We start from the raw sequence: 23,745 nt of genomic DNA, 5'->3' as shown, positions 1-23,745 counted from the left end.
AACCTCACGGCAGTATGTGGTGACACATACTTTAATAATAAATTTACTTTGAACTTTGAACAATTTCTCCTCAGGACTCCCAAAAAATCCAAGCATGCACTTGGTAAGGCCCTATGAATTTATCCACCTTAATGTGGTGTAAGGCTGCAAATGCCTCCTCCCTGGTAGTATGAATGTCCTCCAAAACAGTTCTACCGTCCCTCCACCATATCTTGAGCAACCATGGTTTTCTCCCAGTAAACACCAAAGAGAAATATTTGTTAAAGCCCTGCACATTTTCTGCAACTCGAGACATAGCCAGTCCTGTTGATCTCTAAGGGGACCTACTCACTCCCTGGCCGCACTTTTACTTTTAATATAGCTGTAGAACATCCTGGGATCTTTCTCAACCTTCCCTGCCAGATCCATCTTATTCCTCTTTTCCCTCCTGTTTTCCCTTGAGTATTCCTAATCTTTCTATGATTCTCAGCCATGTTTCTACTCTGGATAAAATCCATGCTCTGGGTTTGTCCACTTTGCCTACTAAACCTCTTGCATTGAAATAATTGCAAATTTTCTGGGTATTTCTTTCCCAGAAAAGAAACTGTGTCTGTCCAGATTATTCAACTTGCTCTTACTGGTTACTGCTCTATCCCATGATTTGTTCCTGCTCAGAGTCCCACCACCCTGCCAATTTTGTTTAAAACCTCGTGAGTAGCACCAGCAAATTTACCTGCAAGGACATTGTTCCCTCTCCAGTTCAAGCGAAACCTGTCGCTCTTCTTTCCACTGCAGAACAGATCCCAATATTCCGGGAACCTGAATCCCTGACCCCTGCACCAGCCCCTCAGCCACAAACTCTATCTGATCTACCCTTCTATTTCTGACCACATGAGCAGATGATACTGGAAGTAATCTGGAAATCACTATCCTCACAGTATTGCTTCTCAACTTCATATCTATTGTCCCATACTCAATATGCAGATCCTCAACCTTTGTTCTACTTGCTGGTTGCACCAACATGTAAACCAACCTCTAGGCATTTGCTTTCCTGCTTGAGACTTTTCTTCAGCCATTCAAGCCTGGCACTTGAGGCATCCTGGCATCTCTTTTGCAGCCACATGATCTCCTGTTTGTCTCCTTCACTATCATGTCACATATCACTATTGCGCTCTCTGCTGCACCCCTTCTCTCTCAGCTTCGGAGACTAGACTACTGCTGCTGACCCCTGAAAGGTCATCCCACCCAACAATATCTAAGGAGGTAACATTTGCCTGATTAGTTTTGATTTATTTTTTGTAAAAATCCAAGTACACTTAAATTCAAGTACATTAACGTAAAGATTTGTACTCCTTATGTATGTGAAGGATGTAAGAAATAAAGTCAATGCAGTTCAATTCTATTGATCACTTTTACACTCTCAGCAAAGAATGCTATTCTGCCAGTAACTTTGCAAAATTTCTCTTTCAAAGCTCATCTAAAAAGTGAAAATATTCTAACATATATAAAAGTGAATGAACACAATTTTTTGTTAGTTGTTTGAACTTCATGTACCTTTCAATCAAGATTTGACACAATGCTTTGAGTAATATTGTAAAAATGCACTAATTACAGTGCAATGAAAATGTTGGTACTTTTTAAAGCTTTGAAACCAGAAAACATCCAAATTAAAGCTGCAATGTCAAAAAAAACAATGTTCTTCAGACCCAGAGAGAGTGAAAGAATCCTGTTTAGAGAATTGCTACATTGTGTTATTCTAAATGGTTTAATGAAATAATATTTTTTAAAATCTCATTTTAGGAAAAAATGCAAATCACCTAAGCTATTCTAGTCCTAACAATTATTCAGTGCCCCATAAATAAGCTCAGAAAGAGGATCAGATTCAACTGCAATATAAAATGACCGAACTCTCAACTAATATTTATTATTAAAGATCACAAGCTGTCGTTATCAATGAGTCAGAGAACTTAACAAGAAAGATTTCAATCAATATATCAAAAAAAGTAATGGGATGACCTTGTTGCTCAGGTACAAACAAATAATCTTTAACATATAAAAGTAAAACGCCATACATCTTTACATCATTTCTGTCATTATTCTGGTTTGATGTACAGTGTGTCTATTTCCATCTCATTTTCCAATAACCTTCAATGTGTTTCCTTTCACTTTTAGTTACACTGTTAATGCAGCAAGTTGTTTGCTGGTTAACATCACTCTGTAATTGAAAATTTCGGCACAAAATCCTCGACTTCCTGAATATTAATGACGCAATTTCTTGAAACCACTGGGAGGCACCAACTATGAATATATCGTTATGCATTGCTGATTAACAGAATGACAACACAATGATCTTTCTGGAAATGAAAATGAAAACCTTTCTTTAAAATGGCTTGCTTATCAACGTATCGATCCACGTTTTCATAAATATACTGAAAATGAATGACACCACTTCAAAAGCATGGGTTAAAATGAACAAACACGGCTCCACTGATCCAGCCCCAACTCATACAACAGCAAATTAAATGAAGTTTCTTAATTCCAAACCGACATATTTTAGGATATACTCACTCTGTCTGTTCCCCCATTGAATAACTCTAATTCGAAATGATCGGTTCCAACCTCATGTAAAATTCAAAGAAACATTTTCTTAAGATCAGCCTCTAGTAGTAAAAGCACGTTCTCTACCTGGCGTGGAGAACCAATGTGTACACTGGAGTCTTTTGCAACTTTCTGCACACCACGAATATTAACAGCATGCTGCCTTAAAACCAGGACCTGTTGTTACGCCACGAACATACCAACTTCTCAGGGGTCCGGCTGCTGGCTGTAGTTCTACATCAGCTGAGGAAAATCTTTTAACGGTTTTGCCATAACGCTGCCGCTTCAAATCAGCACTGGTGATGGAATCAGCTTGTGTCGTTTTACAAAAAAGAAGAAATTTACTGTAGGAGGAGACTTTTACAATTAATCGCGATTACCATTTCCTTCTAGTCTCAAGGGGCACTTCATTAAACTTTCATATGCGAAAGAGGGCAGGATCAGAGGGGAACGCACATTCCTTTCATGGGGTGGGAGGACAGGACGTGTTGTTTTGTTTATACCAGGATTCGGATCGGCGCTTTCCTCTCGCCTTAACGACCAGCTCGGTGAGTGGTCGCCGTTTCAGAGAGACCTGAAATCTCGTGTCTTCAGCACCTCTGCCCAGCCGACAGGACCCAGTTTATGAGGGTAAGAAACTGGCTGGCACATACGAACGATGAGTCCATTACCACATCACCTCTGTTTTCAAAGTTGCAAAGCAACAAGCAGCCACTCACCAAATCTGTAAAAAGGCAAGTCTTGCCTAATCATAGAGATTTAATTGGGAAAATGGGAAAGACTGAGACAACAACAACGGTTCTTCATTGTCCGGCATGAGTTAAAAACCCTCTCCTTCGGACCTCCAAAGTCTTTCCCTTTGTGCATTGGGGGAAGAACTGAACACACCAACAAATACAATTATTCAAGGCGAGCAAGTATGACAAAATATCCACCCTGCATTCTCGGCACCCAGCCTTGATGTTAACTTCAAAGCAAAACTAAAAAACCTGTTAGCAAAGCCAACACGAATGCATACGAAAACACATCAGTTATTTCCAATTGGTTTTAGCTCACGGGAATAGGCAAACTCGGAATCCAATAATCCACTTCAACCTGTCTTTCCTGCTTAAAAAACACACTTACTTAGATCATTGAAAGGGAGAAAAATAATATAACTTTCCAGCTAAGAATATGGACAGCTTGACTCTGAGAGGAAGTGTTGAATCTGAAAATCTGTTACGTACAAAACCTTTCAAAATGATTTGTTAGAAATAATGGATGTTTATCCAAGTAGCAGCATTCTGCTACTCGACTAGTTACAGATGCCTAAAATACTCTGAGATCCTTTCTGTTTTATGAAGTTTCGTCTGTCGCTTCCCCCTTTCCTAACAAGTCAATCCAGCGTTGCACATCACGCAAGACGGAAGAGTTTAATTGCAGACTCTAGTTTACTGGGTGGCGGTATTAGATTCGCTGCATACGTTCTACAACATAGCACACAAATAGAAGAAATTCTAAAATGTTAAAAAAATGCACAGCTGCAGGAAAAAAAAGCAAGCCATCATTTTGAAACACTAACTTTCTAACTCATGACCGACCTATTCGGGAGGACACAATACAGAATTACGAGCATAATACAGACAGCGAGTGCAGGGCGGTCGTATCCAGACGCTTACACGTACTACAAGATAGAAAAAAAAATCTTGCTACTCCGGTTAAAATAACAAGAAATTCCTGTCTGGTGTATTGCACGTAGTAGAATGAATGCAGCATGTAAAGGAAGAAGCACTCTGACATTCCGAACGCTCCATGAACGCAGATCACCAGCTCTTTAGTATTTTATACTGTATGTTTAATTTGTAATTTATAGATCTTTTATGTCTTGGCACTGCACTGCTGCTGCAAAATAATAAATGTCACGTCATATGGCAGTAGTAATAAATCTGATTCTGATTCTAGCGTGTAACGGTATACGGCACCACAACAGCGTGTTCTTCGCAATTCCTCAGATCAGAGGCTTACCATTCCGAAGGCACTGGCTATCCAACAACCCTTCTGCAGTAGATAAGAATTCTTCCCCTTTATGTCCTTTTGAACATCATAGTGCACTGTGCTCATAGCAAGAACTAATCAGGCAACAGCTGCGCAGGAGATCTAGATCATTCACAGGCATTAAGTGATCTTCGCAGACTCAAACACTCAGCGGAATCCAGGCTTCAGATACATGCACTCACTCGCTAAATGAATGGGAGGCAGCAGCCAATCCCCGCATGTTTCAGAATGACAAGCACACATGTAGTCTAATATCGGGTTATACCAAAACAAAAAAAGGAAAAGGGGGAATAGCACCTGAGTAGTCGTTAACAAATGTCAATTTTGAAAGAAAATTACATTAAGCCTGTCATATGTGTCAAATTGTCAGTGAGAGTTCTTCTAATCTTCCCCATTAGCTGCACCATTGATAGCGCTTTAATAAATTACTGCGGGATTTAATGCAGTTTAAGGTCCCTGCTGTTCAATGGTTATTGTATTACACTCAGCAGTCTCAGAAGAATAGTTTTGCAAATCTGCGGTTTCAAAAGAAGCAGCACAGAAGTAGTCTCTGAAGACATTAGTGAAAACAGTATTGTTTCGGTGACATTATTGGTCTATTAACCAGCTTTATAAGTTGACATTGCATACTTCTATCTCAGTGTGTAACTGTTTTAACAATCGAACAAAATTGTACTAATCCCAGCTGTTTATCATTTATTTGCCACTATATATCCATAACGGAATAGTTGTGAAGGATGGTTTAAAGATGAGAAGTATGTGTACTTTGCCGGCGTTGTGTACAGACGTGAACGAAACTGTCGAACCGGTGACTTGAAAAGCTGTGTTGCCAATCACATCTGTCCTTGCACGCTGTTAAATCTGAGTTATAAATCAGACGAAAAAAAATACTTGTTTTGAGAAAGGTCACGCTGCATCAGGTTTAACATCTGGTGCTCTCTAATTTACTGACCTGCAGCTAAGATTTTAGAATGGGCTCTCCCTGAATGAAAATAAAATCTTTTTAAAATCTCTTTTTATCTTGAACGTTTTCGAGGAACTCTCAAAGTGCCTCACGTTAACACTGCATCATTTGCGACTGACTTGTTTGGCTGTACATGTTTGTCATGTGGAAACAGAATCTGTTGTGGTCGTAATGTTTTTTAATCAACTTATTGTGATTTTGACCATCATAAATCGGTTTAAGTTTGGAAGGAATGAGCTGATCTTTTTCATTAATCTTGATTGAAAACTGAATACGATAGTAGTGCAGGACTTCCATTCGAACAATTTAGATAGAAAGGACTTTCTGCTTCTGCATAATAATGAAAATGAACCATGTGGACTATATCATGCTTTGGTCTAAAGTTTTCTTTCTGCTGTCCTATATTATGTTGCTCTGTGAACAAGAAAGAAGCCAGCTAAAACCTATACAGGCCCTATGTATTATCTTTCAAGCTAATCTCAAACAGACTTAAGGTTTCCAGGCCTGCCTGTGAATAGTGGAGTGAAAAGTTAAAACATTCTTTCAGATGTAAAACTACAGGAATGAATTGGTGAATAGGTTCAGTTAATGTTGCATTTGCATAACATCCTTCAGCGTTTGCTAAGGGTTGCAAAGGGGGAGGAAATCATTAGTGAAAGGACGAAGTGGGGGGTTGGGCAAGAGGGAACGATTTTCCCCCAACATGTTCTTTCAGAGCTGCTTTCACAATTGATCTGTTAGTGCAGCCCTTTACCTTCCATCTGCACCAGGTTGCACAATTTAATTGTGGCATTACGTAGTACTATTTTCTGAAGACTCCTTCTCAAATCTAGATGCAGGTCCTCAGGTATGGATGGGGGAAGGGAGAGGAAGCTGACATTTTCAGTCTAGCAGAGAGAAAGGAACAAAATGTTTGCCAACTGTGTAAACACTAATCTGCAGCTGTTGGCATTACAATTATCTCCACCAATGCTCTTTTCTGAGTAAACTTCAACAGCATTTCTTGATATTACAATGGCTATCACTCCTCAAAAAACCTGAATTTACTTGGTGAAATATGACAAGCTTCTTAAAACCTGATGCTGACATAACTATATTCTAATTTCATTCCATGCCTAATTTTAGACTGGCAGCATGTTCACAGGATTTCCATGAGACTTGCTAATCCTATTTTCCACTAAATTAAGGGTTTAGATTTTACCGTTAACCTGTAACATCACAAGTAAATTTTTAAGGCTGCTATGCAATTTCACAGATAGAAAGAATTTGTTTTATGTACTTGGTATGAATATAAGGGTTTATAACAGCCATTGCAGGTGAGAAGTTCACAGAACTTCCCTCTCTCAGTGTTTGAGAGCTAAATTCATGGAACAATGATCAAGAGAAACTAGGAACATTTCTTAACTAAATTTGTATGTCCACTTGGCTTTCAGAACAACAGTACAACAGAGCCAAGTTGGAAAAGTTGCCATGAAGAGTAAAAAAAATTCAGTGAACCACATTTACTAAGTAAGGTCAAGGACCTTGTATTTCCAGCAGAAATGACACAGGTCTCTGAAAAGAATTGGATTGAACTCCTGTTGACATATCATTCTACTTTCAATAGACTGGGAGGAACCAATGTAATTGTTTGAGAAGCATAATGGGAACAATTTGAATTTCATGTGGTTATTTCTCTAAAAAAATACATTTCTGGCTGCAATGATGACTCGATGACTATGGCAAAAGGACTAAAGAAAGAGTTTGCTGGGTTTCTGACTGGAACAGAGCTTATTCTACAAAGTTGATAAGAGGATTTATTGCTAATGTTTTTCCAATGTGATCTCCTGAAAAATTTGATACCGTGAAGGAAACCAAAGAATATTCAGAATTATTTACCTATTTATGAGCCCTGGCTTTATCTTCATTATTTTTTGCTCCAAACAAGGAATTGCATGTAATATGAGGGAAGCAGATATAAAATGCCTGGTAAGCTTGATGATAAATGAGAAACTACTAATGTCTCAGAGTAGATCTTCAAATTTTATGAAGCAATTCATCACTGCAGGCTGTTAAACATAGCAGAGCAAAGAATCATACAGAATGATAATCAGCTTTCATTTTATGACCATATTTGGCTCTGAAAAGACCACCAGATCATCACTTGTAGCTATTACCTCCCAATTTCAAAATGGATTCTGCATTGATCCCAAAAACCCATTAGCTGACAGAATAGGAAAGGTGGACTTCCCTGAGTCTTACCTCTTGAGGGGCTAGGATAAGTGTGGATAACACTGTGGAAAGTTTGGGTATATTGGACTGAAGCATGTTTTGTGTCATTTTTAGAATTAGAGCACAAAAAGAAATTTACAAATTAAGGCCAACAGAAGAAAACATTAATACTAATATTAATATAACAAAATATTAAATCCAATATCAATATTAATTGCCTCTAAACAAGAATCTAACCTGTGGAAAAAAATCATTGGCAGAGACAGTAGAAAAAGAGAGCTTAAAGTGTTCTAAAGAAGAAATACCCAAGAGAAGAAAATGGACCAAAGGTTTCTTCCTGTCTGAAAGTATCACTATCACCACCTTTGGAGCTGCAAATTTGTTTTGATATAATTTATTATAATCCTACAAGCATAAGAAAAATACCCCAAAAATCCAACAGCTAACAAGCAAATGTAGAGTGACCAGACCTTTAGCACAAGGAGCTATAGAGAGAAAATATGTTTCAATAAGAATTGGTGTTTATTGAAATCAATAATTGAATTAAACAGAATCTATTTATAACACTTGAGTATAAGCGTGATTAAGTATATTCAATATAATTTCTCCTGTGCTGCTTCCATTATTTTTAAATGTTAGTTTTATTTCATTTTATTATCATACTCTTGGGGTTTTGAAAAGGTTTCTGTCCCATCAGTGAGGGAAAACTGAATCTGACCAGTCATGATTTCAGGCTTTCAACCTGATACGTTTACTGGACCCTTTGCCTCCACAAACGCTACCCAACCTGTTGAGCTCATCCAGCAGTTTGATACTTCCTGCAAATTATAGCATCTGCATTCACTTGTGTCACTCTGACCAGTCCTGCTGTAGTCAGGAGTCTTACAATTGCAATCCAAAGGTTTAGCAGCCCTGTGTTAGAAGCAGCGCAAGGTTGATGTTAGTGGTAGAGGGGTGGGTAGGTAAATAGGAGGACTATCAGGTAACTAGCACTATTAAATGTCCAGAATTTGATCGAAGACTGGTTTGTGCAGCACAGCTTTGGTTTGCCTCTTCCCTCAGTTCCTAGTGTAAATGAAGGATGATGATTTGAATGACATTCCAGAGGGTATATGCCACTCATGCAACAAACTCCTTTAGCTGATAGGTTAGAAAAGTAGAGGGATTTTTGTAAATTAATTGTCCAGCTTGGTATTAAGGTTGAAGTAGATGCCATCTACTATAGTATATGAGCTCAATCAATGCTAAGCTCATTTGAGAACCAAACACCGAGTGTAAACTAAATTTAAAAGGTACATTTAGGAGACCAAATTGGGATTAACTCCAGATAAGTGTAACAGAGCTGTTAGCACTAATAAAACGCATGACAAACAAATTTGTATACACATTACACATATCCCATGGGGAAAATCACAGTTCAGCATATGACTACAGCCAGGGATTGAATTTTACACATGAGAGGATAACTGCACATATGATGGTTTACATCATTATGAAACCTGATCTTCAACAATATTTCTTTAAATTTTTGTCCTGAAGTTTGAGTATGGATTCCCCAAAAGGGCTCTAATATTAAGTTAAATCTGTTCTGAGAAATCTGTCAGCCAAACAGAGAGTCAGAACAGATAATGTTTTTGAAGAATCTTCCAACATAGATCGGATTGTCTGTGGTGATTAAACCACCTGCTACAGTCTGGGATTTGCCTTTCATTTGGAACCAGTATAAAAACGGTGGTGTCTTTTTGTATAATTTACCTCAAGCTCCAGTTGTAGGGTTGTATTGCAATATATTGCAGGCGGAACACTTCTGAAAAAAATCTCATGATGAAAAAGATAGTTGGCAGAAGCTTATGTCATTTTGTGCTCCTTTTGATTCAGGCAATTCACTCCAAATTGGTAAACTAGTTCATTGGAATTTTCAGCCTAAATTAGGAACTGCACAACAGAAGTTTTTGCAGTGATTTCTGACTGCATTCAAATCTTTTCACTGGACACTGGATCCACCCAGAAGTATGATAACACCTCCAGATCAAATTGATCACATTATCCATATATAAAAAAACATATGAAAATAGTTTGTAAACATGGCCCAATTGCACCAATTATGTTTCTCGGTGTGCAAATTAAACTGTAGCAGATAAAAAGCATTAACAACATCTACTATAGATTTGTGCACATAAATTCAAAGCAGAGTCTCATGGATAACAAGAACACCTGTGCTACATTCCAAATAGAGAATCTGAATTAGATGAAAGGGGAAAAATCTATGTGATGACCCAGAAATAATGAACTAAGTCATTTTATATACATCTGTCTTCGATCAGTATTTAACTCAAATCTGAGGCAGTTCAGGTTTATGCTAGAATTAAGCCATGATGCATTAAAACTACTCCGGTTTCCAACTAAACTGCGTTATGATTTAAAAGTTCACAGCCTTGCTTTTAATTGTTTCCATAGCCTTAGCTCTCTCTATCCTTGCATTTTTCTTCTAGCCAGTAAAATTTTATTTTTTTTCTTCTTCAATTCGATTATCCCTGAATTTAGTTGTCTCCCTTATAACTTCTATAAATCTCTATAGCACCCCATCCCCTGTTCTTTTAAAAATACATAAATGAAACCCCTTTTGACTGGGCGTCTCTAGAGATGCGGCTTATTAGCCCCTCATTAGCAGCCAGTGGACAGCCAGCGGAGAGAAAACACCTTGCTTAGGCTCCGCACATCTCCACGAGGGTGGGATGTCTCACCTACCTACACCCAGGTTTGTGTGAATCTGTGTAATTTACTGCCCCCAGCCATTGCCCATTGCAAGAAGTAACAGACTGTTCACTGCATACTATTATAAAGAAAGTATATTTATGAATGTTAACTTTACCAAAGAGTTTTTACAGAAAAGAAAGACAGACAAAAGGGCCATTATAATTAAACAGTCCATGTGCACGCAAGTTGGAGCACGTTTTGAAGTTGCTGTTAACTCGTGCGCTGGACCCTCATTGTGAGTGAAAGCACAGACCATCTTCCGAATGTCACTTGAATCCACCTCAAACAAACTGGCTCCCCCACAGGAGTACTGGTCCTTCCTCCCTGAAGCCATGCACCTGCACAAAGCACCTTGTGCCACAGGGACAGCATCCTCAGCCATCCTCCCTCCTGTCTACTCTCAGCTCCCACCAAAAAGACCTCGACCCACACTAGTGTCCATCAAAAAAACCTCTCCATCCAGCATTCTCTAAAACCTTCTCCCAATTTCACCATCCTGCTTGGCTGACACTACATCCCTTAGTTGAACAACAAAGCTCCTTATCTTAGTTCAAACCCAAACGGGCTGAAAGCAGAACAGACTGCTCTTACAGAACTGCTAAAATGTAATACCAACAGCAAGCAGTAAAAATTTGAACCAGGGCGTTACACGAAGATAAAACTTACTGCTCTGATATTCCAAATTGTGGTTCAGTGTCAAATATCATTTGATAAAGTTTCTTCATGATATTTAAGGACATAAAGTACTATATAAATCCAAGTTTGTTTTATTGTAAAACAAATGGCACCTCCTTGGCACAGTTCCTGCATTTACAGAATAAATGGAAGCTGAACGTAGAGTCATTCATGGTTCCATCTGACACTGAAGGAAAAGTTGAAAAAAAGAGAATCTTATTTAACTAAATCCATCAATTTGCTGGCACATCAATGCTGTACAAGTTTACTGGTGGTATGAAGCAGATGTTACTGGTGTGTCCTTACTAGCCCCTTTTGGCTATGAATAGAAAGTTGAGCAAAAGTTTCCTGCATTGTTGGAACTTTGAGGCATTGATAGAAATAGTGTTAACTGTTTACAACATTGTTTGTATTAGATCTTCAACTACTGTTTGCTAGAACCGACTCCAGTTGTAGAAGGGACAGAGCTGGAATCCTGTGCATCCACTTTTTCCTGCAGTCATAAATAAGTCACTGCTATGCACCATTCAACCTACATAAAGCAGTAAATAGGGCTGGTATTTAGGGAATGAATGAATGAATGCAATCTCCACTGCTTGGAAATACTAGAGGAAAATCATGCCTCAGTTTGTGAGGATTCCTTTGTTTTATCCATTTTGTTTGATTTTCTTTTTATGGATGGTGATTGCTCACCCTAACTATGTAAATAATAGTCTCCCATACAGGACTGAATATGTCAATGTAAATGCAAAAGAAGCACCATTATTATTTGTCAGTGCTTACATCTCATCTTTCATAACAGGAGTCAAAAATTCATTGAGGAAGAGACATTTCCAAGATCTGGGAAAGAATGTGTAACAATTACATATTCTTTGTTTTTCTAATGCTAAAGCCACTAATGCTATTGTCTAATGTCACAAATGCACTTTATAGGCTGCTACAGCACTTTGGTCTAGTCATTCCGTTGCCCTGAAATCACTGGTCACAGTGAGCTGGGCTCCCGGCACTTAGGCATGGCTCAGTGCAACATAAGGCTGTCTCGGCACAGGCAGCTGGCTGCCCTGACAGAACAGCTTTGACAACCGGTGAGCTTTGCCCCCAGGCTCATCAGCTGTCAAAGGTGCCAGTGTTACTGAATGCCTCTGAATGTATTTGACATTCACAGTTAGTGACAATGAGGACCTGTTAAAAATGGGGGAAAAAATTATTATTTTTGTGGATGTATAAAACACATTTGCTCACTAAAAGTCAATTAAAAAACACGGAAAATTACAAATAAATGATGAAAAAAACCTTTTCATTTTCCTGACTGATTTTCTCCAAATTAACTTCTCACAGTTGTTCTGCATCAGCTGGAGTCTGGAAACAGGAACTTCTGTATACATTTCCAGGCAAATCCTGTGTAGGGCACTGGCACTGTGTGGAAAAGTTGCCTTAATATTACTTCATTAATTTGAAGCTTCCCTAAATTGTACAGTCTCCCATGAAGTCCATTAAAATTGGAGAACATTTGGCCAATCTGATTCCTATCAATATCTACCCACCGCTTTTTCTTTTGTGAATTTCCCCAAAAAATGTCAACGAATGAAACGGGGGAAATTTTAAAACATATTAAGCTGTTATCCAGGATTATGCTAAAGCACATCGGCAGTTATGTAGACAGAAATACACCCTAGAATAAAAAAGTCAGTTTATTGGTTCAACCATTAAACCATTGGCTTAAACAACAGATTTCATGGCATAAATTATGTCAGGGATAATAAGCCTGATTCCGAGGCTGATTCTAAAAATAATGATTTTTGAGTAATCTACTGTCTGTGAAGTATTATTTATTCTACAGCAAATCCATCAACTCGATTACTCCGTTTTCTTATCCTCATTGCAATCCTGACCTCACCCTATCAGAGATATTCCCTTTGACCTAGACATCACTTCCCCACCCCTTTTTGCAAAACAAAGTTGGATAAGTACAGGGATGATGGATAGACACCATCAGATTTCTGAATGGGCAATGAACCCATGTAAACTACCTCAATATTTTTTTATTTGATCTCTTTTTGCACTACTTATTTAATTTAATTATACTGTATTTGTTTATTTTTCTTATTGTAATGTATACTTTTTTAGTATTATACATTGCATTGTACTGCTACTGCAATGCAGCAAGTTTCATGACATATGCCATTGAAATTAAACCTGATTCTGATTCTGAGACAGAGGGCTGTGGTCCGACTGTAGGTTGATTGCAACAGGCAGAAAAACAGGTTGCCATGGAATGTTTCTGTGCTGTAATGTTCTATGACACTATGTCTTTAACACACACAATTGATGTCACGGTAATTTTTAGGAAGAATAACAAAGTGAAATATCCTCATAGATACAGAATAAATTTTTGCTGTCTTATTTGCAACAGCTTAGATGTTTCATTTTGACTTTCTCCCCCTGACTAGTAATGCAGAGGTTGGATAAGATTTGGGGGAAATTGTTTTACTGATGAAATAGTTAAATGCAGAGTTTTTAAGTAGAGCCGTGATAACTGCTTCTCCTTTTGAAAAGTATTATTCAAAATGTATTTCTGTGTCCTTTAAATATCACATAAATACTGCAACATTATAAATTTTTGTGCAGTGGAATATATTAGGTTGACCCTGCATAATTGTCACTTCATATCCACGGTGATTTCTGCCTCAAGACATTGTAGCAATTTTCCCTACTACAGTTGCCCCGTGTCAGCCTGAGGGGTACCACTCATATTTCATGTGGGTGGAAGATTCTCCAGGATTTGTGCATCAAGTAAACAAAACTGAGGAGGCATGTGATCACCAAAGAAACAAGCGTGAGCTAATTTTAATTTAGAAAAACGTAGTAACTGTAGAGCACTCCGAAGAAAACACTGACCATAAACAGTCACTCTTGAACAGTCAAATGCAAAGCTTTGTTTGTTTCATTGCTCTGTGTCTAAAAATTGATTCTTCTGCTGGAGTGATTTTCGATCATACCATTTCAAGTCAAACAACTGCAGAAATGTTACCAGCCACCTCAGCCATGATTCAGTCTCAGCTAACGTTAGCTTCAGTTGTACATTGGATGATATCAGTTGCTCTGCAGCAAACCTTTTTGAGCATTGCAGAGAAATTGTACATAATCATTCTGAGAGTTCCTGTTGTTGAGCATTCCTGGGACAATGCATGGCTCACCTCAAAGTGCTGTATTGAAACACTGCAAAGGCAAATCTCAATTTACATTTGGTCCTTCAGGTACCACAAATCCACAGACCCCCCCCCCCCCCCATTCAACACTCTCCCCCAACTTCCTCTCAACCCTTTATTCTCTTGTCTGACAGACTAATCTTCCTTCCAATGCCCTGCTGCCCCAATCAGGCTTCCAGCCAAATAGGGCCACTTACCTAAAATTCTGCTTCTTCTCCCATTTCATGCCTCCTATCCAACTCTTGCTCGCTGATGTGCTTGTTCCTTCCTAACTCAATCCTGCTTAACTATTAGACATGATGTATACCCCTCCAGCCATCAGCACACACTCTGGATAACTACTCGCATGTTAATGCAGCACGAGGACTTGTCTCTCCACCTCCTCCCTTAACATGTCCAACCAGTCCTTAGGCTGGGCAATGCAATTTCAACTACAGTGGCCTTGAGCCCTACTGAAGTTTGCATTGGTGAACCCAGGACTGAAACAGTTGAGAGTTAGCTGTTGTTATTTCCAATTGTCCCTCTTTAGGGCACATTGGCTCTTACAAGCTTTGACCATTTACTCGAGGAAAAATAGCAGAATGCATGGGAGTGATTCATTCACGACTTTTTTTTAATAATGAAACACAAAATTAAACATGCTTTAACAATGAGATGTCACAGTTACTCTCATCACAGTAGAAATGAAAGCATTTTTATTATTTATCACATTTCAGAAATTACTGTCAGTGCTTCACAGCTAAAGAATTATTCCACAAAACAATACCTCTCATTCTGCAGTTAAACAGAACTATTCGGTTTATATATAAAGCCTGTCCTAATAATAAGTTGAATGATCACTTAATTCACAATAGTGATAATAACTGAGGGAAGAATACTGTGTCACGGGGAGAAAATTTTTTCTATTCAAAGAAATCTTCAAGATTTTTAACATCCACTTCTGCAACATCACCTGTTTCTGTCTCTGCTTTCATTCACTGGAGCTTAATGCACATTTTCATTGCCTGTTGACTTAGCTGATGGTCTCTGATTCCCTTACACTGTAAATATAAACATGGTTTGCATTCTGTTATATACTAAAACATACATGTTCAGAATCTCCACCTTCTTTAGCTGCCTGCTCCTTAATAATTTGCTTTTAAAGTTCTTGGTCTAGAAATTCTTTTGAGGAGTGCTACATTTTTGGGCAGTGTGCCACTGAATTTTAACAAGTACTTGCTTGTGATTTTGCACGGTTTGTGGACAATGTTGAACAGTTCCATATCTTCTGTGCATGGGACTTTCTGTTTAAGCTTCTCAAGTTTATTTTGATAGGCTCAGGAATTCCGTGTTACTTGTATTATTTAAGTGGACTCCAGATTAGTGCTAGTCGTGGGGTCCTAATTTTGAGAATGTTGCATCTCGTGGTGTTGCTCATTCGAGCCACTGATGCTTCTGTTGGAATTCTTATGAAGAAACTTTGATCGCCGTCTCTCGATTGGAGTCTGTCTTACCTCCGCATTTGCGTTCCGACATTTCCGGTGCACATTGTGACAGATGTGTTTCTACATGGATACATCGAGTGAACCTCCTTGGTGCCCTTGCTACGAGCTGACATCATGATTTCAGAACATCTTCCTCAGAAAAAAGTGATCCCCAAAGGCAGAATTAAGAGAAGTTTTTATGATGTTTCATTACGTGAGACCTGGTCAAAATGTACCATTTTGACTCTCCAACAACCTTCTCTACCTGTGTGTGCTATCCTCAGTTTTGTTACCCACAAATAATGTTCAAGGCTTAAGCTATACCGTTCCCACTTGCTGTGGTATCATCTGAAATTTTTCCACTTTGTTATTTCTCTTTTTAACTCTTAATGCATTGATAAAATCAGCTTATTTTTTTAAACTGTCAGCTAATTATTTTCCCCCCAAAAAGCCTTAGTCTCCATTTGTTACTTACTTTCCCACATCTGCCTCCACACACCACCTTCTTGTGAGAAATAACTCAGGTTACAGTTGGTTTAATTCTGAATTTAGCATTGTTCAAATATTGTAGCCGATATTCCAGAACCCAAATACTTGTGAAACTAAGCGACGGTAATCATTTTAACTTTGTCAACAAGATCTGGAAGTGAAGTGAAGTGCTTTACAAATGCTATCAGCAGAACTGGGTGATAGACCAGAGAGAGGGAGACCTTGGCAAAGTATGTGTCATGTTGATAAGTGATGCTGGTGATGCTGTTTGAAACCATTTACTTAGCTCTGTTCCTCTGAAATCAGTCAAATATGTAAACAAGAAGATAAATGCTTCAGGTTAGGTATCTGAGTTAAGAGAAATTTATTTTGTCATCTGTTATTCCCACAATTGGACAAATGAGCTGATGGTTTAGCTGAAATAATGGCTGCTTTGAGGAATATCCCTACTTCTAAACTTAGCTGTTAATGTAAGCAGCTGAGAGTAGTAACGGGAGAGAAGAAAATCTGGAAGTCTATGTGAACCAGCAGTGTTACTCAAAGGTTCAAAAGTTCATTTATTATCAAAGTATGTATGCAGTATACAACTCTGAGATTCTTCTTTTCCAGATAGCCATAAAACAAAGAAAACCGTGGAATGTCTTGATCATCATAGAGGGCAACAGTGGAAAGACAATCCTTGCTAATCATGAAGCCTGAACTGTTCTGTTATACCAGAACAACAATCAGAAATTTCTTTGGCATTTCCAGTGTAAAACGAAGGGACGCTGTGTTGTTTTCTCTACTGGTTTCAGAGTGAAGGAGAACTTTAGCAGCAAAAACATGAGTCATAGCAAAATATAAAAGGGTAAGATGCAGCACTGCGTCAAGACTTACCTTTCCATGCTGCTTTTGAGGTGTTGTCACTATAATATGCCAAACTGGCCAGGTAATGAACTGTAGCTAAACTCCAGCCCCAGTGAAATTGACCCCCATTGCACTAGGAGGAAGGCCTTACTCTAGAAACTAATATAAAAATTGAAGCCAACAATATTTATATATAAAGCCAATTTAAAATGTTTCACATCTTAATGAATCTATTATGTTGCATTGAAATTTCAGTTTGAATAGAAAACAGATGCGATAACAAGGGCTTGGTAATTCAAGGGTCAACCTCGATGCAGAAGAGCCACAGAATGTCCAGGATAAAGCCAAGCTACTCTCAAAGGTCAGGGGTTGTAGAAACATGCTGAATTTGTTTGTAGGCAGAATTGGTAAATGTATTGACCATATTAGAGATTAAAGATTAGCTTTGTCACATGTACATTGTAACAGGCAGTGAAATGTAACACTTGCATCAAATCAAATCAGTGAGGATTGTGATGGGCAGCCCACAAGTCTCACCACACTTCTGGTACCAATATAGCAAGCTCAGAACTCACTATCCCTAGCCGTACATCTCAGGAACAACATAAACGCTCCTTACACATTGTGGCAGGAATTGAATATCAACCTTACAACTGAAACGGTAATACCTATAAACCTTATGTCATAATATTTTATAATTTCCTCATTTGTTTCTCTTCATTGCTTACATATTTGTGGACATAAAATACTTTTCCCATATCTATTTTTGCTCTACTGTAAAACTTCTATGTTCTTTTTGTGGTTTTCCTTTCGCATAAGAAATTTTGCATAATATTAATTTATCTTCATCAAAGTCATGTTTTCATACCTAATATTAAAGCTCAAACATGTGGAAAAACAATAATATGTTAAGAACAATACTATTGTTTTAGCAGGATAGCAGGACTGAGAAGTGGAGATCCAACCACAAACAAGAGATTGTGCAGATGATGGAAATTCAAGCAACACACACACACAAAATGCTGGAGGAACCCAGCTGGCCAGACAGCAACTATGGAAAAGTGTACAGTAGACATTTCAGCCGAGATCCTTCAGCAGGACTGGAGAAAAAAAGATGAGGAGTCAAAGGGTGCAGGGAGGGGAGGGAGAAACACATGATAAGTGAAACCAGGGGTCATGTGGGGGGGGGGGGGAGTAAGGCGTGAAATAAGGAACTGGGAAGTTGATTGGTGAAAGAGATACAGGGCAGGAGAAGGGGGAAATCTAATAGGAGAGGATAGAAGGTCATGGAAGAAGAAAGAAAAAGGGGAAGGAGCACCAGAGGGAGCGATGGGCAGACAAGGAGATAAGGTAAGAGAGGGAAATGGGAATGGGAATAGAAAAGGGAGGGGGGGAATTAATGGGTTCTAGAAATCAATGTCCATGCCATCAGGTTGGAGGCTACCGAGACAGAATACAGTATAAGGTGTTGCTCCTCAACCTGAGTGTGGCCTCATCGCGACAGTAGAGGAGGTCACGGATGGACATGTTGGAATGGGATTGGGAAGTGGAATTAAAATGAGTAGTCACTGTGAGAGCCTTCTTTTTCTGGTGCTCGGTGAAACGGTCTCCCAATCTATGTCAGGTCTCACCAATATCCAAGAGGCCACCCCGGGCGTACCAGATACAATAGATGACACCAACTGACTCACCTGGAAGGACTGTTTGGGACTCTGAATAGTATTGAGGGAGGTGGTGTAGGGGCAAATATAGCACCTGTCCACTTGCAAGGATAAGTGCCAGCAGGGAGATCAGTGGGGAGGGAGGAATGCACAAGGGAGTCGCATAGGGAGCAATCCCTGCGGAAAGCAGAAAGTGTGGGGAGGGAAAGGTATGTTTGGTGGTGGGATCCCGTTGGAGGTGACGGATGTTATGGAGAATTATGTGCTGGCATGAACATCGATTTCTCAAACTTCCGGTAATGACCCCCTCTCTTCTCTATTCCCCTTTCTCATTTCCTTCTCTCAAGTTATTTACTTGACTGCCCATCGCCTTCCTCAATGTGTCCCCAGTTTTCTTTCTTCCATGGCCTTCTGTTCTCTCCTATTAAATTCCCCCTTCTCTAGCCCTGTAACTCTTTCACCACTCAACTTCCCAGTTCTTTAATTCACCTCTCACCTCTCCCCCACCCAGTTTGACCTATCACATTTTGTTTCTCCCTCCCCCCCACTGTTTTACTCTGACTTGTCTTTTCTACCCAGTCCTGCTGAAGGGTCTCGCCCCGAAATGTCGTCGCATGTACTCTTTTCCATAGATGCTGCCTCGCCTGCTGAGTTCCTCCAGCATTTTGTGTGTTAAGTGAAAAGTGGAGATGAATTTTCAGGTGTACCAAAACCAAAAGTTCTTAAAGAAAGATCATTTAACTTTACAGCAACTGTATTGTTGTTGCCTTCGCAACAATCTAATTGTGAGTAACTCTGCAAGGGTCATCGTTGAAATCAGTCTTATGCACTCTTTTAGGAGAAAGGTTGGAGCAGGAGGTAGCTGGAACCTCTTGTGGCTTAATTTGTTTGAAGAGGTGTTCAAAAATTTGAAAAGGTAGCATTGTAAAAAGAGAGGTAGTTCTGGACGATTCATTTCAGAAGGTTTATACTAAGTTAATCAAAGTAATCTACTGATGCAGTTAAAACAGCCTGATCACTTCTTAAAACAATGTTATCCACAGGTAAGTTGCAGCAGCTGAATCAAGTGAATCGGTGTCTAATCATCTCTCGAACTGTTGCACTGAAGCAACAATGATTCACATTGAGACGACACATCTGTTGATACTCAATTCACTGAAGAAATATTGCAGAAATACCTGAGCAGTATCCAGGTTTATCTGGCTGAAGTCACAAGAACATGGGATTATTAGACTACTGTATAGGTGAGACGACAATGCGTGTCAGCCTACATAAATGTAAGACACTCTGGACTAGAAATTCAATTATGTAATGCAATACTAAGTGAGCACCAAGACTGAATTTAAGTTGAAAGCAATCATATTCACTTTAGCTGGCAGGTTGCAGTGACCATTATTTTTAGTTAAGGTCCAACGTGCTTACATCCAGTTATGTGTTTTGGCACTAAGCAGCATTCAACACACAGTTGGTTATCTGTCACCTAAAATATATTACACGTGTGTAGTCTGCAAACAGCATGGGACTCTTGCAGAAACAAGTTTTCATAATGCATATGAAGCAATTTTTTTTTGCACGAAATCCTGGTCACCACATGGTTTGAATTTATCCTCTAAGATTTTACTTTGACCCTTCTACCTTTGGGATTATCATTACCTAGTTATGGCTTGATTGTTTCCCCCACCATCAACTCCAGCAACTGATTGGGACTCTCAGATAGAAACGTAGAAAAGAACAGCACACAAAAAGGCCCTGCAGCCCATCTTTTCTGCACTGACTATGCCGTTAAATTAAACTAATCTCAACTTCCTGCATGTGCCTGTATGCCACCATTTCCTGTCTGTTCACGTGTCTGTCTAAATGCTTCATTAATGTTGTTGTTGTATCTGCTTCCACCATCTCCATTGGTAACATTCTGTGTGTAATAAAATGTCTTGAAAATTGCCTTTAAACTTTGTCCTCCCCCACCCCATTTTAAACTTATGCCCTCTAGTACTTGACATTTACTTGTTAAGAAAAAACCATCTACCCCATCTTTGCATCTCATAATTTTAGACAAACTTATCTGGAACCTATTCCAGCGCTCCCTAAACAATCTCCACATTTGAGTTGTGTATTTCCCTGAACATACCTATTCCCAGTTTATGCTTTCAGATTCCTTCCTTTCAGCATCATAATTCATCCTCCCCAAATTAAATACTTCCCCATACTGTCTACTCCTATCCCCGTCCAACACAATGGTACAGGTTAGGGAGTTGTCATCACTTTCTCTGAACTCATTCTCCGAGAGAATTGTCATCTGACCAGGTTCATGTTTAGAACCAGATCCAGAATGGTCTCTCCCCTAGTCAGCCCGTGATAGGAATCCTTTCTGGACAAATCTAACAAATTCCACTCCATCTAAACTTTTTGCTCTGAAGAGCTGCCAATCAATATTAGGGAAGGTGAAGTCATTTATCAGGTGTTTATGTCACTTACAGGTGATGATCTATACAAATCTAAATTTGTAACAATGTCTTGTTTAATTTTTAAGAACATACTTAATTCTTTATTAATGCTGTCTTTTCATCCATCTTTATATTTTCCATCAGTCCAAATAATTTATTTTACTGCCAGTTGTTAACTCTTTTCCAGGTAACTCATGCACCTGTGAATTCATAGTATTTTCTGGATTGGTCTATTTTTTCGCCATTTACTAATTCACTTTCATTTGATAATATGTTTCCTCTAATTTTTTTTTACCATGCACCAAAGCATTATTTATGGACCATGAGTTCTTAACCTGCCCACTTAGTTGTAGTGTTTCATCTGGCTGATTTTAAGAACTAAACAATTCCCCATTGATATAACGAAGTAAATAAAGCATTACAGATTATAGCTAACCACTGCCATTCTCAATTGTACTTCCCTCCAAAGGCATTTCACTCACCAGCAGCTCTACACGTTGTCACTATTTAGTTATGTTAGGATTGCCTTATATTGATATTTTATGAGGTATTCGAGATGGCATAACTAAACATTTTAATGCACATTTCACAGTCAGCTTATATTGGCCTTGTGTTAAATAATTTCTGCAGTAGTTTAAATCATTGCATGTTTTAATGATAGTTAAAGTGATCTAAAAACTGATGGTGAACAGAGTTACAAATACTTTTAAAAAAAATCCTCCTTGCTCTAATGTTTTGAGGTAGGTGAAGCAAATCACACAATCCTAATATTCAATTCAAAAAGCTGCAGTAAAGTTTCATTTGTCACTTATGTCTGTTTTGAAATCCAGTCAAAGTATAGAAACAAGAATGGAATGTGAACATTACAGAGGCACTGCATAGAACTTAGGCAATGGAACCTTTTCAGATTCGACCAATACAACATTCCTCTGGCAATATCTCAGCAGTATTTTACTTCAACAAAATCAAACACAGTACATTTCAAACACATCTCTACTAGTCAGGTGTTTCGTGTCTGATCAGCATGCTGAAAGTATTTCCTATTTGTTGTTGTGATCTTCCAGATGTTTGAAGTGGTTCTGGATTCTGGCAAGTCTCCTTCTGTTTCTTGTGGTTTTCCTCTGGGAGGCTTGTAAGAACTGATTGACACTCAATCCATAACCAACATCAGAACAGCAGGCAGAGTTGGGATAATCTGAGGTACACAACTATACATCTCTGGGGTAGTTTAAAATGCTATTGCCCACAGACTCTGGAAAATCAACTGACCATTTTTTGTGGCTTAGGAAAAGTCCATTGAAATGAAAATTTAAATATAAACCTTCAGCTTGGCTGCATTTGGAGTTTTGTGTGCAATCTGGTAACTCGTTTACAGGAAGGATGTGGACGCTTTGGAAAGCCTGCAGTAACAATTTATCAGGATGTTGACTGTAGCTACATGGTGAATCTGGATAAACTTGGTTTGTTTTCTTTACAGCAGTGGAGGTGGAGGGGAGATCTGGTAGAAGTTGCTCACCTTATGAGAGGCAAAGGTGGAACAGACAGAAGTTTTTTTTTCTCAGGGTCGAAATATCAATTACTGCAGGACATGCATTTAGGGTGAGAAGGGGGGAAATTTAAAGAAGGTGTGAGGGGCAACTATTTCTCTTTTGCACTGGGAGTGTTGGGTAGAAGACAGAGTAGGGGGTGGAAGGGTGTTATTCATGTTGGAGGCCCATGACAAATGATGTTCAACAAGCATCAGTGTTGAGAACTGTTGCTTGCAATATGCATATATCATTGCTTTAGATGAAAATGTAGATGGGTGAATTAGTATGCTTGTGGACAGTATAAATGGACTATCAATGAATATAGCAGGATGTAGATCAGTCACAGATATGGGCAGAGAAGCGGCAGATGGAATTTAATCCCGGCAAGTGTGAAGTGTTGAACTGTGGGAGATCAAACAGAAGGAGAAAATATACAGTTACTGGTAGGCACATTAATGGCACTGAGGATCTTGGGCCCAGGTCTTTAGATCACGGAAAGTGGCTGTTCAAGTGGATAAGGTGGTAACGAAGGCACTTCCCTTCATTGGTAGGGATGTTGAGGTGAAGAGTAGGGAAGTCATACTACAGCGATATAAAACTTTATTTAGCTGCTGTGTGCTGTTCTGATTGCCCTTTCATACAAAAGACGTGGAGATTGTGGGGGGGGGGGGGGTGCAGAAGAGGTTTACCAGATGCTGCTTGAATTTGAGAGTACGAGCTTTAAAGAAAGATTGGACATATTTGGGTAGTTCTCTCTACATCTTCAGAGGTTGAGATGAGACCTGATTAAGCTTTATAAAATTGAAACAGTCAATAGATAGGGTAGGCGGTTGGAATCTAACAGACCTCCTCCACTCCAGTGAAAACAAACTCAGCCTATCCGGTC

The 23,745-nt window shown here is 39.0% G+C and overlaps 1 protein-coding gene across 2 annotated transcripts in view; it reads right to left on the bottom strand.

The window, feature by feature from the left end:
* Positions 1-23,745, bottom strand: part of tenm4 (teneurin transmembrane protein 4) — a 2,228,071-nt gene that overhangs the window by 735,621 nt on the left and 1,468,705 nt on the right. The window contains exon 1 of one of the 2 annotated variants that reach the window (XM_073043454.1): positions 4,582-4,801. The exons of the other annotated variant lie outside the window; for it this stretch is intronic. The gene's annotated coding sequence lies outside the window, so the exon portion shown is untranslated. Of the gene's footprint in view, positions 1-4,581; positions 4,802-23,745 lie in introns of those variants that run through there. 2 annotated transcript variants of the gene reach the window in all.

Source organism: Hemitrygon akajei, chromosome 4 (assembly GCF_048418815.1).
Source record: "Hemitrygon akajei chromosome 4, sHemAka1.3, whole genome shotgun sequence".
Lineage (NCBI taxonomy): Eukaryota > Metazoa > Chordata > Chondrichthyes > Myliobatiformes > Dasyatidae > Hemitrygon > Hemitrygon akajei.
Note: the sequence above shows the minus strand (reverse complement) of the source record. Positions and strands in the feature narration are given on the sequence as shown.